The following is a 17,858-nucleotide window of genomic DNA, read 5'->3' on the forward strand; positions in this document are numbered from 1 at the left end:
CTCAAGTAAATCAATCAATCTTTAAAAAAGAGAGAGAGAGAGAGATCTTTGGAGACTTTCCCCTCTCTCTAGCAGAAACTGGCTTTCTACTTGTTTGCATGTTTCAAGCCTAATCAAACAGAAATATGTATGTTTTTCCTCTTTGTGCCCCCAAATTTTAAATGCATATTTAATATCACAGAATGAGAAACGTGGATGGAAGCTCTAAACCCAGGAAGCTCTGCCACACAGACAGAACTCTGCTTAACTCATCCCTGGAAGCAAACCAGCCACCCTTTCTCAGAAATATCTCAAAAGGACATCACATACCGGTGCATCCTATCTCTTGGCACAATTTGCTTCCTTGAAGCTCACATACCATTGTCTTCATTTCCTCTGCTCAAGTAGGAGCTTAGCTTTTCCCACTGTCTCCAAAGTCACTGTGGGCTGTTGGACTGTGGGCAGATCTGTCTATAGACAGGTCCTGGAACACTCTGTGCTTATTTGTGCCTGTGTCTTTGAAACTACTTTGCCATCTGCCTAGAAATCTTCTCTTTACCTATGATCCATCCTCTCCCACATTACACATCCTAATGAACCTCCAATACCCAGATCCCTTGTGAAGAACCTTCTCCTCACCATGCTCTATCACTCCCCAAAGCAGGATATTAATTACTAGTTCTTAAGTCCTACCAACAGCTTTTCGAAAACTGTGCTATTCGATTACAGTCCTTGGACCAGCAACAACAGCTTCACTTGGGAGATTATTGAAACTGGGCATTCACAGGCCCCACTTCTGACCTACTGTATCCTTTTATCTGGGGGTAGGGCCTGGGAATCTGGGTTCTAACAAGATTGCTTAAATTTAAGAAGCACTGTTCCACAATAATTTAATCTCAAATACCCTTTGACCTTTGGTAATTATAGATTTAATACTCTTTTTTTTAAAGATTTTATTTATTTATTTGACAGAGAAAGAGATCACAAGTAGGCAGAGAGGCAGGCAGAGAGGCAGGCAGAGAGAAAGGGGGAAGCAGGTTCCCTGCCCAGCAGAGAGCCCAATGCGGGGCTCGATCCCAGGACCCTGAGATCATGACCTGAGCCGAAGGCAGAGGCTTAACCCACTGAGCCACCCAGGCGCCCCTAGATTTAATACTCTTGACAGAACACAAAGTTCATGACACAGAGCCATCATTTTATTGAACAAAATTAGAACAGAATTGGAGGCAATTTAATGAAAAAAATTATAATAGCCCAGACTCTACATATCACTAAAATTATTCTTCAGTCTTCACTCTTAATTATAAACATATTTTGAGGGAGGAATTATATGGCAAATTTAGAAAGTCACAGATACCTCCCATGAGAATGCCAAGGGTCAACACTTTTCCCTTTTAACATTATACTGGAATCATTCCCTTGCACATTTCTCTCATATTAGCCATAAAGTCTAGATCCTTCTCTTATTCATTTCAAAATGAACGAGCACAGACCCTGACACACAGTTAGCATTTAAGATGTTAACTAAAACAATGAATGGATGGATGGATGGATGTTCACACAGAGCATTTTCTGAAACCTCACTGTCTATTTTAGATCCCAGAGTCACCGAACTTAGTTTTGATTTGGTCTCTGAAAATAGTTTTGACTTACACTAGTGTTTTTCGAACTGACATCCCTAGACTAACCAACGGCATCAGCATCGTCTGGGATGTAGATCCTGTGCAGATTCCCAAACTCACCCTCCAATACTGTTTCTGAATCTCCAGTTTGTAGAATCCAAAAGCCCCAGGAGATTTTTATGTAGACAAGGTTAGAGAACCATTGGATTATGTGGTGACCCCAATTTGCAGCACTCTGAAATTGGTCACTAAGCACAGAACAAGGGAAAACTTCCCTAACGCAAGGCTCATTATCTAAATTCAGTATAAGAGGAGTCCTAAAGAGATAGGAAAGAAAGCAAGAACCCCATGGAGAAATTTCATTATGTAAAGATTCAAACAGTCCCATGTGCTCCATTGTATGTTTGGATTGAAATCCATACCTTTGTCAACGGTTGCCTTGGGAAGTGGGGAAAAAGTTTAAGAAGTTTCTTTTGCCACCCCTTACATAAGAAACCAGTGGAATATACTCCCAGGAATTTAAGTCAAGGGAAGGAAAACAAGTAGAGGAAGTAGGGGAACTGTTTTTTAAGAAGAAAAGAGAAAAGCCAAACACAGAGTTATATATTCTTCGCAAGCCCCTTCCTTCAAAAGAGTCTGATGCAAAATCCCAGCAGACATCAGTTTACCACGGTATAATCTCAAGAGGTTGAAAATCTGATATCTGTTCCCCGAGAGCTCTTTAACTGGAGATGTGTTCTACTGTTCCACGATGTAAGATAACACCTAAAATATAAACACACTACAGGGGATGAAAAAAAAAACACACCTTGGCTTAAATTCAAAACATAATAAAGGAAGATAGTAGTGAGGGTATGTAGATTTTTCAATATCCCTAATCGTCCCATAAAAACAGACAGAGCCAAACCAACAGCTACATACAGTATCTAGAACATTAAGTGTAAGTTATCTTGGGGTAAATGAGGACAACACACCAAGACTCGTCTATTATTAGCATCTATACAGGTAGAAGCCAAGGGAAGTAAGGAGGCATCTAGCAGATCTGAGAACAAGTTAACCCCAGAATTGCCTGTATACATATTTTATTTATTTGAGAGAGAGAGAGAGAGAGCATGCACAAACGGGGTTGGGGGGGTGGGGAAGAATCTCAAGCAGACTCCCTGTTGAGCACAGGGCCCAACACTGGGCTCCATCTCATGACCCGGAGATCAGACCTGAGTCAAAACCAAGAGCTGGCCATTCAATGAACTACGCCACCCAGACGCCATGCCAGGATATATTGACTGGAAAGTGTGGGTGGCCAGTGTGAGGACCGCAGCTGAACTGGAAGGGTTGTTTGCAGGTGAGTGCAATAAAATGGCTGGAAGATTTTAAGAAGCCGGATTAATCTGGGACTTAACTGTGGAAGTGAACTTGCCAAAGTGCTATTCCAGGACAAAGCTTGCACTAGGGAAAAACTGTGGGGGATATGACCTAATTTGACAAAGAGAAGGAGGAAGAAAAGAGAAGATCCAAAGAAAGTGGGGATGAGGAACAAAACCAGGAGAGTTCCAGAATTATGACACTGTATTTTTCAACAAAACAACAAAACTCTATAGCAATCAAGCTAGACGAGCTATCCTGACCCAGCTCTCCCCCCAAGACTTGAGGAAAACTAATCTCATGTGGAAATGAGCAACAGAAAGGAATTCTAGTTGAATTCTATACAACATTTTTATAAGAAAATAGAAAACTAGGCACAGGAAAATATCTCCGTAGATAATGAAAGCTCTCCAGAAAAAAGGCCATGGAACAGATGAAAACTGTAACTTAGTATTTTTCAAATGAACTAATGGAGGGTTTTTTTGCCACGACAGAGTATGCAAAAATAAAAAAATAAAAAAACTCAGAAATGAGGTGATAGGACGAAGGACAAAATAAGAAAAAAAATTTCTAATCATTTCAAAATGTAACATCAATCCCATCACAAAAGAAGATATCCAAAGGGTCATCTTAATAATGTGAAAAAATGCTCAGAGTCACTGCTCATCAGAAAGTCAAATTTAAGCCACAGCGAAATATCACTTCACCACCCCCCCCCCATTAGAACAGCTAAAATCAAAAAAGACTGATGACACTAAGCACTAGCAAGGATGCTCTTATATGCTTACACTCCTACACACTGGTGATAGGAATGTAGATGGTACAGCTGCTTTAGAAAATGGCTTAGCAGTTTCTAATACAGGTAAAAATGCATCTGCCCACTGGTCCAACGATTAGGCTCCAAGACTTCTTCTCCAAGAGAAATGAATGTGTATGTTCTCACAGAGATTTATACAAGAATGTTCACCACTATGATCTATCTAGCTATGATCTGTAATAGCCAAAATCTGGAAACCACACAAATGTCCATCCACAGAAGAAAGACTAAGCTATGCTGTATATATACGAACTGCCATAAGATTTTAAGAAGCTGGATATTGTATTGGATATTTTTTATTAGTCTCAAAAAACATTGTTTTGGGGTACCTGGGTGGCTCAGTGGGTCAAGCCTCTGCTTTCGGCTCAAGTCATGATCTCAGGGTGCTGGGATTGAGCCCCACATCGGGATCTTTGCTCAGCAGGGAGCGGGCTTCCCCCTGCCCCATGCCACCCCACCCCGCCTGCCTCTCTGCCTACTTGCGATCTCTGTCTGTAAATAAATAAATAAATCTTTTAAAAGATTAAAAAAAAAAAAAAACATTGTTTTGAGCGGAAGAAGTCAGGCACAAGAGTATATATATTTATCTTATGATCTGCTCATTTAAAACTCAAGAATAGGCAAAACCAACCTCCAGCAAAAAAAGTTGGAATAACTATTACCTCTTTCAGGAAGTAAGGGTTTTTATTGGAAGGAAGCAGGAGGGAACTTTCTGGAATAGGAGAAATTTCTATATCTTGATCTGCTTGATGATTACACTGGTGTGTACATATGTGAGTCAGGAAACTGCAGGAACAAGCCCAAGTTCAACGGTTTACTGGGAGGACTCAAAGGACTCAGCACCGAGTCACGAGCATGGCTACAATGTACTCCAGGGGGAAAAGGACGCAAAGTAAAATCAACAGAAAGAAAAAGCACATGGGGCAAAGTTCAGAGTAAAGCAGAAGAGTCTAAGAGTCCCAGTGAAGTCACACAGGAAATTAATTCCTACAGCAACAAACATGGTGTGCACAGAGTACTGTCTCCTAGGGAAACCCGTTGAAGAATCAGTGCCAAGATTTTTACTGGGAAACAGTCACATAGGTACCTTCTGCCTAGTATGTACCAAATTACAAACTCTGAGAAGAAAAGCAGGTTTCAGCATAAGCCATATTGTTCCCATAAACACACAATGAGCCACTTTAAAACTTTTTTTTTTTTTTTAGCAATCCCTACACCAAATGTGGGGCTCAAACTCACAACCCTGACATCAAGGGTTGCATGCTCTTCCAACAGCCAGCCAGGCACTACTACAATGAGCCATTCTTAGCAGAAAGCAACACAAACCCTCTCAAAATTCAAATTCTTAGCAACCTTGCAAGCAGGCCTTTGTAAGGATAGCAGTCAAGTCTTCTCGGCTATTTCTTTCCTGAACAGTATGTGAAGGAAGGAAAAAAGGAAGGAAGGAATAGACGGATGGATGGATGGATGGATGGACGGATGGACGGATGCAGGGAGGAAGGAAGCCTCACCAAGCTACACATCTAAGATTTTGGTGTTTTACTTCATGTAGATTACATTATCAATTTTGAAAATTGAAACAAAATAGGTAATACGAATGACAGGCCCACAGAGTCTCTTCCGTAAGCACTTTGTCATGATACTGTCATGATAGTGAAATAAGAAAATCATGATGATTTGGAAGCCCACACACAGGGCAAAGTAAAAAGGGGCTCTGCTTCCCAAAGCTTGCTAAGGCTCAGCTCTCTCTAGGGCTACTGGGTCCTGTTCTTAAGCAGCATAGTGTAATGGGAAGAGCATGGACTTTGGCAAGAAACTGGTCCTAAAATCTGGCTCCCTCACTTGCCAGCTTGGTGATACCAGTGCAGATAATTCATTTCTCTGAGCTCCAGTTCATGAGCAAGCTGAGGACGGTTACTTGCCACTGAAATGCTGTTAGGATTAAATGAAATAACACATGCAGCCGGCACTCAAAAATGTTGGTCCCTTGGGCGCCTGGGTGGCTCAATGCGTTAAAGCCTCTGCCTTTGGCTCAGGTCATGATCTCAGGGTCCTGGGATCGAGCCCCACATTGGGTTCTCTGCTCAGCGGAGAGCCTGCTTCTCCCTCTCTCTCTGCCTGCCTCTCTGCCTTGTGATCGCTCAGTCAAATAAATAAATAAAATCTAAAAAAAAAAAAAAAAAGTCGAGTCCCTTACTACAGGAGATAACACTCTGGAAGATAGGACATACGTATGAAAAATTATAAGGCAAGAGAGAACTTGCTAAGTGCCATGAGGGTTGTTCAAAGTTTTCACTGCTATAGGAGACGGGCAGAAAGGTTGCTGATGGCCTGAAACAGAAGTCTAGGACAGGTGGCATTTGAGCTGGTGATTGAATGTACGCTGACATTCTGAGATTCAGAGAAGAAGATGGGGACCTTTCGGAACTGGGGAAGGGTACATGCAAATTCGCAAGCTGGATTTGTCTTGGGCTCTTGTCAGCCCAACTCTCCTGAGAGAACTAGCATTGCATTACCTACATGATTGCCATGACCAAGCCAGCAGGGGGATCAAACACGAGGCCATGCTGAACAGGGTGATACGGTGGGTCCTTCTATTCTGGAACTAAGGCAATGCCATTTTTGCCTCTTGACCTAAAGCAATATGGAGCACGGATATGACCCCAACCAGGAACACTACTGAATCTATAGGCAAAACAACGGCTTCTATGGAAACACCAAACGCATGCCATCTTCCATTCATACAGTCCCATCAGGCTCCACTCTTTCTTTTTTCCCCATTTATTGAATAGGTATTTACTGAGTGTATAGTCTGTGCCAGGCGTTGTGCTAGGATGAAAAGTATGGGTCCCAGCCCCAAGGAGTTCACAGACTAGACAGAAAGGCTCCATGTCAATGCATGGACTACAGTTGAGAACGGAAGGGGCTTTAGGGCAGAGATGAATGAAAGACCTCAGGATCACACACGATGGGGCTGAGCCCTGGTTGGATGCATCCGGCTTCTACTCCCATGGTGCTATCACCGCTGACAGTTAAACTGAAAGATGGATCTGATGAGCTAGCTACTTCCCCAACTGGTCAAATGAAAAAACACTGGGCTCTAGGTAAGGTCGGAGTGCCCTCTGCTGAAACAGGAAGCTGGAATCAGAAGACAAACTATTCTAGCCTTGTTTATATGGGGGGGAAAAAAAAAAAAAAAACTCTCTATACCCTTTTATTTGTAGAAATGAATAAATATCCTCTTTCCCTAATCCATTTTGAGTCTCACTGGATTCTTATATATTTATTGGTTCAGGAGGCAATAAAGGAGGACCAAGGAACATCAAATGCATGTGAACATCGTGGGGCAAAACAGGCTCAGGCCGACCAGCATGTAAAAGCTTTCCAGGTTGACTGGTGGGCTATCGACATCCAGGGTGCGTTAGCCTAGGGCCTTTTCACAGAATGACTCCAACACTGAAGCCTCAACTCTTGGCAAGCTACCATGTGTTTTCACTCTCCCACCCCAACATTTTATGGGGATGAAAAGAAATTTAGCCATGAAAGACATGGAGGAAACTTAACGGCATAGGACTACAGGAAAGAAGCCAACTTGAAAAGCGTTCGTACCATAATGATTCCAACTGCATGATGTTCTGAAAAAGGTAAAACCAAAGAGACAGAAAAAGATCAGGGGTTCCCAGGGGTGAGAAGGGAGGAATGCACAGGGCAGAAACCACCCCAGTGGATACACGGCCTTATACATTTGTCCAAACGCACAGAAAGCACAACACCAAGAGCGAACCGTAAGGTAAACTCTGGACTTTGGGAGATAATTGTGTCAACACAGGTTTATCACTTGTGACACGTGTCCCACTCTGGTGGGGGATGATGATAGTGGAGGAGGCAGCACTGGGGAGGGGGAGGGATGATGTATATATGGGAACTCTCCTACTTTATGTACAGTTTTGTTGTGAGCCTAAAAAAAAATCAGTCTATTAAAAAAATTAATCCCAGCTAAACTCATAAGGGCAGACCTCAGGAGGCAAAACAAGATCATAAAGGGGTCATTTGTTTTACCATCTAAAAGGGCCACAGATCAGAAGAGAGAATATGGGAGGGAATGTATGGTGGTGTGAGCTTCAGAAAATGCCACAGGACTTCTTTCCTCTTGCCCAACCTCCACACCAAGCAACGAATCCCAAAGACAAGGATGATCATTACACAAAATGTTTTGGTAGACACCAAAACACTCACTCCAAAGTAGCAGAGACTGTAATATTAATTAATTCACATTTTTAACAGGCATTCCAGACTGAAGAACTCACACAGACATTTGGATTGCAGTGTGACACCAGAGGGGGAAGTGGCCTTCTTAAGGGACCCTCCTCCAGTCTGGGACAGTCCAGCTCTGCTGATGGTCACTGTGCTGAGAACACAGGGCTTGTTTGGCTCTCACGCAACGGGAAAGGCATTAGCAACACCGTGGCTCATAAATGAGGAGGCTCTGTAATAAGGACTTTTTTAAAAAATTTAATTTAATTTTGTGTGTGTGTGTTCCAAGATTCATTGTTTATGCACCACACCCAGTGCTCCATACAATACGTGCCCTCCTTAATACCCACCACCAGGCTCACCTGTCCCCCCGTCCCCCTCCCCTCCAAAACCCTCAGTTTGTTTCTCAGAGTCCACAGTCTCTCATGTTTCGTCTTCCCCTTTGATTTCCTCCAACTCACTTCTCTTCTCCATCTCCCAATGTCTTCCATATTATTCCTTATGCTCCACAAGTAAGTGAAACCATATGATAAATGACTCTCTCCGCTTGACTTACTTCACTCAGCATAATCTCCTGCAGTTTTGTCCATATTGATACAAAAGTTGGGTATTCATCCTTTCTGATGGAGGCAAAATACTTCATTGTATATATAGACCAAATCTTCTTTATTCATTCGTCTGTTGAAGGGCATCTTGGTTCTTTCCACAGTTTGGCGACCGTGGCCATTGCTGCTATGAACATTGAGGTACAGATGGCCCTTCTTTTTACCACATCTGTATCTTTGGGGTAAATACCCAGTAGTGCAATTGCAGAGTCATAGGGTAGCTCTATTTTTAATTTCTTAAGGAATCTCCACACTATTTTCCAAAGTGGCTATACCAACTTGCATTCCCACCAACAGTGTAAGAGGGTTCCCCTTTCTCCACATCCTCTCCAACACATGTTGTTTACGGTCTTGTTGATTTTGGCCATTCTAACTGGTGTAAGGTGGTATCTCAATGTGGCTTTGATTTGAATCTCCCTGATGGCTAATGTTGATGAACATTTTTTCATATGTCTGTTAGCCATCTGTATGTCTTCTTTGGAGAAGTGTCTGTTCATGTCTTCTGCCCCTTTTTTGATGTGATTATCTGTTTTGTTGTTTTTTTATTTGACAGAGAGACAGCAAGAGAGGGAACACAAGTAGGGGGAGTGGGAGAGGGAGAAGCACACTTCCCGCAGAGCAGGGAGTCTTACACAGGGCTCAATCCCAGGGCTCTGGGATTATGACCTGAGCCGAAGGCAGATATTTAATGACTAAGCCACCCAGGCACCCCACGATTATCTTTTTTGTGGGTGTTGAGTTTGAGGAGTTCTTTACAGATCTTGGATACCAGCCCTTTGTCTGTAGTGTCATTTACAAATATCTTCTCCCATTTCGTGGTTTGCTTCTTTGTTTTGTTGACTGTTTCCTTAGCTGTGCAGAAACTATTGGTCATGATGACTCTTTAGCAAACGGGTTCCCTAAAGCAGCAATCGGGGCCGCTAAAAACCAGTGCCTTTCCTTTGGGCTGGCTTATGCGATCTTAAGTCCTTTTTTTCCACTCTGAAATAACTTCTCAAAATGGATCCCCTATTTTGAAACAGTGTGATTAATGAATTTTCAAAAATGTCCCAGGAGAAACACTGTAGCCATTTACTTAACTGGCATTTAGAGTAAAATAATTAATAGTTTTAGAAATTTTCCTTGCCTCTTTAATTATTGAGGCTAAATATTTCATCACTCCTGATAATCAACATACTAGCACACATGAAAAGGTAAGCAGGAGGGGAGGGCTCTTTAAACAGGTGCTGAATGCCTTTCTTGCAATAAACATCCCCAGCCACCACGAGTTCCTGCATCTGGTAGAGATTCTGTAGCCGTGAACATCTGGAATTTAATTTGCTACGTGTAGTAGAAGCCCTTTTCATGAAAAAAAAAATTAAAAATTCTTCTTTATTCCAAGTAATTTGCAGTCTTTTATAATCCACTCACACACACCCCTGCCCACCCCATTTGAAAAAAAAAAAAAAAAAAGTCCCCACAATGCCTGTTGTGAAGACCCCAGGAATTTTTTGGCTCTGCAAAATAGTAACTTAATGCAATTCAAGCGAGGCTATTCCAATTCCTTTTTCCTCATTTCAATGCAATGATGAGCTCTGGCTTTATGATTCAAGCGGCCTCTTCCGTTATGTCAGCCTAATTATTCAATGTGTCATCTACCTATTCCATGGCCTGCGGAGTCAACAGTATATATGAAGGCGTGATAACAGGTGGTGGGCTGGGGGTGAGGGGGCAGCAGCGAGTTCATTTGTGTTTATTGCATACAATGTTCTTTTCCTGTGCAAATGGGCTTTTGTGACTGTTGTTTCCCTAGTTCCGTGGATTGCCTGCCCCACTGCAAAAGACTGCTACCAATAAAAAGCCTTACTTTCATTCATGAGACCCTGCCACCATGTCCTGGAGATAAAAGTGGCTTCGATTTCAGCCCGATGTAAAACATATTCCCAGACATTTCTTGAATGGAGTTAGGATATTTAAAGAAAACCTAACAGACCTTAGGTAAGATGGTTCTTGTTCTTTCATGGTTTACCATCTTCAAATATGACGTCAACGCAGCTCCAGAAAGGAAGAAGGAGCCATTCGATAATGTCAGCCCCCTCTGTCAGTGTCAGTGGTGTGAGGGTGCCCCACAGGACGAAAGGCTAGAAGCTGACATTTAGATCCTGAATGTGTCTTTCTCGGTTCGTTTGTGAACTTGACCTATGGGCAGTGTCCTGTGCCATATAAGCCAGCCAAGTCCTTCTCAGAATGATCTCCCCCTCCTCTGAAACAGATCCCAAAAGGAAAGGAAACGTTGACTCTGACTTCTCCCTCAGTTACTCATACTCAGCATTTCCTACGATCACTAACACCCATCTCTTTACAAGAAAACGGTCCTCGAACACTTACAGCTGTTACAAAAATGTTACGTTCCCTTCTTTCATCTACTTCTCCTTACAACAAATTTTCCCTTTGGGTCAAATACATCATATTCAACCTGCTAAAGCACTTTGTTATTTTTCTAATAATTGAAACACGAATTGATTGCCTGCAAAAAATAATGTCCGGTCCAGAAAAACACATCCCTGTAGATGGGACCTTTCGGAATGGGAAAGTTACATATGGGAAATACAGAATATGGGAACAGTTTAGGTTGGTTCCCCTACGTCGGTACCAGCGGACCTTCCAGTCGTCTTTGGCTTTAAAACGAAATGAAACCTAAAGTTGGGGGAGTAAAGGAGGGCTTGTGGTCGGCTTTGTGTTGCACATGAGATCGGGAACATGTGTTTTTTAAGGAAAGGAAGCCTGACACAGTGAAACCTTTTGACACAACAAAGGAAGGAAATTGATCTAAGTTTCTGTCTGTAATGTGCCATTTGCTGTGATCAGTCTCTTACTCAAGCCTGATCTCTGGTGTCCCTGTTTGTATTGGAGCCGTTTCCTGCATGATAGTACATTCCTGTTTGACACACCATGCCTGGGAAAAGGCAGTATCACTACCCCCACCCAGGCAGACACCAGCTGTAAGACGTCACCAGAGCTCTTCCGTTTCCGTTGCTGGGCGTTGGTGACTCTGCCGGCTTGCGTCTTTCTCTCCTGACTTCCTGCTCAGTGAAGAGAAAACTATCGAAGTGGCCAAAGACTTGGTTTCAAGATGAATTGGCAAAGCTTAGAAAAGGAAGACAAGAAAGAGAGGGAAATCTATTTCAAGGTCAAAGATTTTATAATCAGAATTTTGAAGCCTAGGGACTTTATCTGATCCCTGCTACTCACAGTGTGATCCCCGGACCAGCAGCATCAAATTACATGGTTGCCTATGATAAATGCAAACCTCACACCCTACTTAAGACCCATGAAATCAGACTCTGTATTTAAATATGATACTCCAGGAATCTGTGTGCACCCTTCAGTTCAAGAGACAAAGATGTCAACCCATTTATTTACAGATAAAGAAACAGAGTCTCAAGCAAGTAGCTTGTGCCAAACCATGAAGTTGTACATGAAAGCAGCCAGGACAAGGACTTTGATATGAGTGCTTCAGCTAGTCCACTTCTGCCGTACGTGGAAAGAAGACAAACAGCTCAAATGCCCCGGGAACAAAACTCCTTCAAACTCATCAGCACCTTTTAACTCCCAGGCCAAAGCCATGTCGCCTTATCCATCAGCGTCTCTTCACTTCCGTCTTCATCAGCCTGGCGTCCATCACGACCCTCCCCCTCCCACTACAAACCGCTAAACCTCCCTCAAAGCACCTACCATGACTGAACTCAACCACCCACGCTCTCCATTCCTGCACCCAAACGGCCGAATAAAGCTGGAGAAAAGTCACTCCACTGAACAGACTGCTTCGCATTGAAAAGCAGCAACCTCAGCCAAATCCGCAGCAGGGCCGATTAATCTTGCTATCCTTCTCTAGGAGTAGCTTTCCCACCATTTTTATATGATATACTTTCCATCACACATTCTCAAGTATAACTTGTCTCCAACTTCACAGAGGTCATACAAGGAATGAGCCATCAAATCCTTCAACCTCCCACCACGGATTCTAAATTGGCACAGCCTCCTGCATCTGCCCACACCCATCGTCTCCTGCTCCCCCTTTTCCAGTAGGTAAATGATCCATCTCCTAACAAAGACTGGGTCAGAACAGACCCTATAAAACTCATTCACTGTCCTCTTCTCTGGAAGGGATTCCCCCACTCCACAGGTCACCTCTCTTCCCTAAATATGCCACATGCCCACATTCTTGCTTCTGGGTCCATTTCACCTACATTCAGGTTTATTCTAAAATTTCCCTTCTTAAACAAGAAGCAAGCTAGCAAAACCCTAGAGAAAACCTCTCTAGTTTGATCCTGTTTCAATGTTCTCCTTCACAGGTAGCTTGAAAGCTTGTAAGTTGTAAAGTTCTCCACACATGCAGTCTGCTTTTTTCATCTCTCATTTACTACTTTTCAGAATGACTTCACCGATGTATGATCATTTTTTAAAATTTACCTAATAGGGAAAAAATTAAAGAAGAAAGAAAAAAAATTACTGGAACTCTCAAAAGCATCATTTTCCCTTTATAACATTTTTTCATGCAAAAAGAAGATGGATAGGTAGGGGAAGAGATGTAGAACATAAAATGAAACTATACTCCATGTAAGATCTTTTTAAAGTAAAATTTAATTGGTCTTGAATTTTACACAAGAAATGTCTAGAAAATGAAATTAAGACTTACTCCTTACTTTGAACAATAAGGAAATCTGCCCTTCATAATTCACATTTTTATTTCATAACTTATATTATTATTTTAACTTTGTCAAGGTTTTTAATACTTAAAATCTGTTTTGTGATTCTAAGCCTCCAAGAAGTCATTCCTGGTTTTCCATTTAAATGTATCTCATCCTGAACACTGATCATTTTTACCATAGGTTTTCCATTCAATACATACGTCTGGAGTATATTCAAGACATATGTTTGGGGTATCTGGACACTGGGGAGATGAGTATGAAAAATGGGTAAGATCTCTGCATTCACAGAACTTACATTCTAAAGGAGGAGAAAGAAAACAAACAAGATAAAACAAAACAAGGTATTTCTCAGACTATGTGTGCTAAGTGCTGTGTACGTAACGAGTAGGGGGAAAGCTATTTTAGCAAAGAAAGACATCTCTTTAGATATGACATGTAAGCTGAGTCCTGAATGATTCAAAAGACTCCATCACTAAAACGCCTTTGAGGAGAAACCTGCTACAGGGAAGGAACAGAAAATTCCTAAGGCAAAATTAAATGTGGCTTAAGTCCCAGGAAGAAGGTCAATGTAGCTACAGCTTAGCAGGAGAGTGGGAGAGGAGCCTAGGTGGTCAGAGAGATAGTCAAGAGTCATCTCACACAGAGAATTTCAGATGATGAAATTCAAAATGCAATGTAGAAGTTTTAGAAGGTGTAAGCAAGAGGGGGGAAGAGGGGCGTGAACTAATTTACATGTTGATGAGACCAATTTGACTGCTGTGTAGAGGATGAGTTGAAAGAACAGGTGGGGTGAAAATATAGAAGCAGAAAGTCCAGTTAAGAGATAATACTAGTAATCCAGGCAAGAGATGATGATGTGGACTAGGGTAGTGACAGCGAAGACACAGAGAGGGACATCACTGGGTGCACATCACAGGGGAAATGGATGGAACTTCCTAGAGTGGATGGAACGACTGGTGGAGGAATAAGAAAAATGGAACCAAGGACAACTTCTAATGCTTTGTCTGGTTGGTTGGTTGGTTGGTTGGTTGGTTGGTTTTGTTCTACTTGAGCAACAGGGTTAAAATTAGTGCCACTTATTGAAATGGGCAAGGCTGGAGAAGTAACTGGTTGGATTGAGAACAGGGATCCCAGATGTCACATTTCAGAAATCAGAAATCCAGTAGACAAGAGGTATCTACGTCCAGTCTAGAGTTCAGTGGAGACAGAAATTTAGAACTGGTCAACATATGGGTAAAATTAACAGCCGGAGGACAATCACCATGGGGAAACAGTGGTCTTCAGTCCTCGCCATGCAACAAAATCATCTGGGCTTTAAGAAAGACTTGCACCCAGTTCTCTAACCCCAAAACAAACAGCATATGTGAGGACTGAACGTGGCACCAGTGTCAACAGAAAAGTTGACCCAGGACTAAGCCTTTGGATACAGTCACATCTGGAGGTTGGGAAAAGGAAAATCCAGTAAAGAAAACCAAGAAGAAAAAGCTATGGATAAAGGAGAAGTTAAGTGTTGTCCTAGAAGCTCTAAACCAAGCCCCTGCCATACCAAAAAGCCTATCATTCCAAGGGAAATTTGTCCAAAAGATAAAATAAAACAACAAATGTATTACAACCCTACTTTCAAGGAGTGTGTTAAGTAAATCTAAGCTGGATACAGTGGGAGTGAGGCGAGAAAGCTTGACGAATTATGAAACGCAGTAGGTCACTGGACTGGTAATCTCAGTGAAGTGGAAGAATTGCTAGGATGTGGACTTGAGAGTGAGCCAGAAGCCCAGTGGTGGTGAGACTCTGTTCTAATTGCTTTCAACTCTTGCATTTTCCTTCTGGGTACACTCTGGAATTTTCAGCTTTCTCTCTATGGAAATAATTTGATTTTCAGCTGTGTGTACTCTGTTCTTTGTTGTCTCTAATTTATGCGTAAATTTTATAATGACGTTGTTTTGGTCCTTAATTTGTTCCCTTAGCTCTGAAATCTTCTGCATTTCATGCTGCTGTTTTTTACCATTCTGTCCTTGAGTTCTTATTTTTATGTTCCTGTTCTAATAAAGAATGCCTGGGGTCCCTGTGTAGCTCAGTCAGTTATGCAACCAGCTTTTGATTTCAGATCAGGTCATGATCTCAGGGTCAGGATCTCAGGGTGGTGAGACTGAGCCCTGCGTGGGGCTCCATGCCAAGCTTGGAACCTGCTTAAGATTCTCTCTCTCCCTCTCCTGAACCTCCCCCCTTTAAAAAAAAATTCCTGTTCATACTTCTTTTTGTTGTTTTTGGTGGGGTTTTTTTTTAAGTTTTATTTATTTATTTGGCAGACAGAGATCACAAGTAGGCAGAGACGCAGGCAGAGAGAGAGGAGGAAGCAGGCTCCCCGCTGAGCTGAGAGCCCGATGCGGGGCTCGATCCCAGGACCCTGGGATCATGACCTAGGTCAAAGGAAGAGGCTTTAACCCACTGAGTGACCCAGGCACTCCCCTGTTCATACTTCTTTTATGACCCAAAACACCCATGGAAATACGGGAAGAATTATCATCTGTGTTTTACCCACTATGTTCTCACTCCTTCCCTTCTTCTCCAACTCTCCTTCCCTTCCTCCTTTCTTTCCTTTCATTCCCTTGTTCCTTCCTCCCATCGTTCCTTCCTTCCTTCCTTGTACCTTGGTCCTTCCTTCCTTCTCTCCTTCCCCATACTTCCTTCAACTCTCTCTTCCTTTCTTCCCACTTCCCTTTTTTCCTTCCTTCCTTCTTCTCAATCTATCTAGCACTGTTTTGTTTTTCACCCACCTTTAAGGTGGACAGCTCTAACCAAACTTCTGTTTGCTCAGATAGAATGCAAGTCTGTTCTCACTGACATCTTTGCAGCTCATTTTCTCCTCTGAATTATGGGTTAGAGAGTGAATATTGTTTTAGATTCATCTTCCCACAGTCTGTGGCGCAAAGGATAAGGAGAGAGCTCTGCTGGGGCTCTGGGTAACCTTAATTTGAGGACACAACTCTTCTATTTTTTCAGAGATTTTCTTAATATCCTAAGAATTCACATCACCTAATTGTGAGTGCTGTCCCCAGCTAAAACTATTCCCATGGGGTAAGGGTGCCCAGACTTTTTCCTATGCTGCCTACTCACTTCCTTCATCTGCTTCTCCACAAATCTGGCAATATTTACATAAGTTTTACAAGAATTTTCACCTACTGGGGCCTCTGGCTCAGTTAAGCGTCCAACTCTTGATTTTAGCTCCGGCTATGATTGTAGGGTTGTGAGACCAAGCCCCATGTCAGGGTTCATGCTAGGTGTGGAGCTTGCTTAAGATTCTCTTTCCCTCTTCCTCTGTCCCTCCCCCCTTCTCCCTCTCTTATTTAAAAAAAAAATTAAAAATCACTTACTATCTCCCCTTCTGCTGCTTCTGGAAGGTGGAAGGGGGCAAGAAGCCATGCTAAGCACAGCCATTGTAGACTCCCCTGACTCTTTCTTTGGCTACCAGATTCTCACACTCAAAGAGCGAGAGTATAACCATTTCCCTGCTTGCTTGCTGTTGCTGAACTTGCTGCTGGTTTCTACTGTATTTGTTGTTTGAGGAACAGGGATTTTTCTGATCCTCTTTCACACTATTGGCTAGCAGGGAAGCCGCAGAAATGAAGTCTGTGCCGTCGGAGAGCTCACATTCTAGCGGAGGGAGAAGACCAACCAACCAACCTCGCAAAGACAGACGGGACAGTTTCACGGCGTTTCAACAGAAATCAAAGGCAGGGGGAAAGAATACCTCTTTACAGGTGTCTCACTAATTTTGCTCTTTACTCCGTGGATCAATTATTCACAGGAGTCCAGTCTGACAAAAGGGCACACCACAGGCAGTCCCGTGGCTTGGCTGCACGGGAGCTTTAAGGCGAGGCTGCTGTTAAGTGGTCTGTCATCCCGCACTTAACAGCAACACTAGTTACTTGGGATAGTCACCGGAGCAGTCACAGGTTAGACCCGCTAAACCGGTTCCATCAACAGGCTCCCAGTACGCAGGGGGAAGCCCTGATAGGTAGGGTTCACAAACTTCTGCGACTCTCACCATGTGATGTCAAGCCACTAGCCATCTAATATCCAGCTTGAGAAGCCCTGAATATTTCACAATGGTCTCTGCGAGCAGGAGGCAACCCTCGGAGCCCGTGACCTCAAGGGCTGCCACTCTGGGACCCAAGCTGCAGTCCTCGTTGTTGGAAGGGCTTTGAATGGCTGCAGGAAGTTTGTGAAGGTTACATCAGACGGTGACTTGTCTGTAAAATCTTCCAAATTCATCAGAAACACACCGGAGGGTCTTCTTGTGAGCTGAGCTCTGATCAGGGATTCTGAGGAACCTCAAAATAACAGAAGACAGGTGTGTGCACCTGGGCTCAGTGTAACTCAGGTAAGAAGGTGCATTTGCTTCTATAGGTCTTATTTCTGCCGCACATATGTGTCCAGTTTAAGCCACCTGAGTGTCCAGGAGTGACAGCTGGACCCCTGCGCTGGTCCTGACTCCGTAGGGACATGTGAGCAGGTGGTCTGGCGCTTT

This window comes from Martes martes (assembly GCF_963455335.1).
Source record: "Martes martes genome assembly, chromosome: 12".
Taxonomy (NCBI): Eukaryota; Metazoa; Chordata; class Mammalia; order Carnivora; family Mustelidae; genus Martes; species Martes martes.